Source organism: Palaemon carinicauda, chromosome 31 (genome assembly GCF_036898095.1).
Source record: "Palaemon carinicauda isolate YSFRI2023 chromosome 31, ASM3689809v2, whole genome shotgun sequence".
NCBI classification, from domain to species: Eukaryota; Metazoa; Arthropoda; class Malacostraca; order Decapoda; family Palaemonidae; genus Palaemon; species Palaemon carinicauda.
This window is the reverse complement of record NC_090755.1, coordinates 38155098-38157597: the sequence shown is the minus strand read 5'-3', so window position 1 is coordinate 38157597 and position 2500 is coordinate 38155098.

The window sequence follows — 2500 nt, the reverse complement described above, 5'->3', positions numbered from 1 at the left end:
GGAGCCGAGCACTTGTTCCTGTTGGCACCTTGAAATCCGTTTGGATTTTAGGAGTCTCTTGACAGATCCTGCTATTTCCTTCCTTTTCTTCAGAGGGATGGAAAGACGGTGTGACTGAAGGTTCCAATGGATTCCCAGCTATTGAAACTTCTGAGCTGGAAACAGTCGAGACTTTTTGGTGTTGATTTTGAAACCCAGATTTTCCAGGAACTGGGTCACCTTTCTGCAAGCACGCGAGCATTCTTCTGAGGATGCTGCCCAAACCAGCCAATCGTCTAGGTAAGCCATCACCTGGATGCCTTGGAGGCGTAGCTGTTGGACGATTGTGTCTACGAGCTTTGTGAAGATTCTTGGAGCTACATTGAGTCCGAAGGGCATGGCCCTGAAAGCGTACTGCCTTCGTTGAAGCTTGAATCCTAGGTAGGAGGAAGCCTGGTGATTCATTGGAATGTTTCAGTAGGCGTCCGCTAGGTCTATTGAGACCGTGCAAGCCTTGTGAGGTAGTAGGACTCTTATATGTTGAAGAGTCGGCATCTTGAATTTGTTGTTCGCTATGAACTTGTTGAGAGGGGACAAGTCCAGAATGACTGAGTTTGTCTGAGTCTTTCTTGGGAACACAGAATAGTCTTCCCTGGAACCTGGTGGACTTTACCCTCTTGATCAGTTTCTTGTTCAAGAGTTCTAGGACATATTCTTCAAGGACGGGGTTGGAGTGTTTTAAGAATTGTTGGAAGGTTAATGATGCTGTGGTCCCAAGGATCGAAGGTCCAGCGATCCTGGAAGTGGCGGAGTCTTCCTCCCACCGAAGCACTTCATTGCTTCTGGTTTCCTGAGGATTTGCCACCTCAGCCGCCTGCTCCCCTTCCTCCTTTCCCTCTAGATGGACGTCGAGCGGAGTCTTTGCCAGAACCTCTACCTCTGTGGCGAAAGGTAGTGGATTGCCTTTCTTAGTCTAATGTAAAGACTGGTGACTGAGCCACCACCGCTGAGGGACCAACTGAAAAGTCTGTTGTGGCTGACCCACCAACTGGTGAGTAGCAGGTGCCAGAAACTAGCGTTTAGCCTGACGCTCTTGGGGTCGGGGCTTGTTGGACTTCTTCTTAGGTTGGGGGCCGTCATCCTGAGAAGATATCCTCTTTCGGGACATGCCCCACTTGTTGAAAAGGTTCCTGTTCTCAGTTGCGGCTCTGTCCACAATCTCTTTCACGAGGTCGACAGGAAAGAGATATTTGCCCCAGATGATGGAGGAAATCAGTTTCTGGGGTTCTTGTTTGACGGTGGCATCTGCAAACACGAATTCTTTACAGGCTCTCCAGGCCTTGATGAAGCGATACAAATACTTCAGCAAGGTGGCAAGGTGGGTCTTCGCAAGAACCATGTAGAAACCTGGACCCAAATGTCCCCAGCCATTGTCTCAAGTTGTACTTGATGAGACAGAGAGGCAGCCAGCCCTCTCTTTCGTGTCTTGCTCCCGACGCAGAAGGTACTCGGTGAGCTTGGGGAGGTTTTCGTTAAACTGACGTCCTGCGACGTCAGCCTCCAACTTCCCAACACTTAAAGTTAACTGGATATCTTTCCAGCTTTTGTCATCGGGAGGGAGGGTGAGGGAGAGAGGCCTACATTCCTCCAATGTAGGGTAGGGTTTTCCTTCCTCCACCGCCTTCAACACTGCCAGCAAGGCCTTTTCGGCGAAAGGAAAGACCATGGTGAGAGGAGCAAGAAAGGACGGGTGCTTCTTGCTTAGGGCTGGCACCTTGGAATTGGTGTAGCCCCCTGCTCTTGAGGCAGTAGGCCAGAAGAGCTTGAGCCTTAGTATTGTTAAACACTATGTTTTTCTTAGGCTCGGTCTCTTCCTTGGAGACTGGTTCAGATTTTAGATGAATGCAACAGTACGGGTAGGCTTCGAAGTTAGGCCAGAACTCCACTTCTTCAAGGGGGATGGCGCCTAACTTGGGGTTGATGACGATGCGTCCACTTTTAATAGGCATGTGTTCAGTATGCCACCAAGGATTTGTCACCAAGCAGGCGGGAGGATCCTTGACGCTGATCTTCTTTGTCGTCTGTTTCATGCTCATTATTTCCCTCTTGAGGTCCGCATCCCCCTGGCGGAACTTCTCATCCAGGAGTACTACCAACGCTTGGTGGGTATCCTGGGTGACCAACACTGCAGGTACTGGAGTGGCAAATGTAGAGGGGACTGGTTCTGAAATCGCAACGTAAGAAACAGAAGGTGCACGGGCGATCTCGCCCTCGGAGTCAGGAGTCTCCACTTGGTTCTCCACTTCTTGACCCTCAGCCATCAGGGACCTTTCGGTATTATCCGACACATCCGACATCTTCTCCACTTCGTCTATATGACAGTCTTGGAGACCGTCCCTAACGTCAGGCTCGACTGTCAGTTGGACGCAGGGGATCTCATCCTTTGGAATGACGGCATCCGCAGATACCTTGGAGAAGAGCAAGGCTCTCATCCTTTCACTTGGGAGATAAGGCCCCGAGC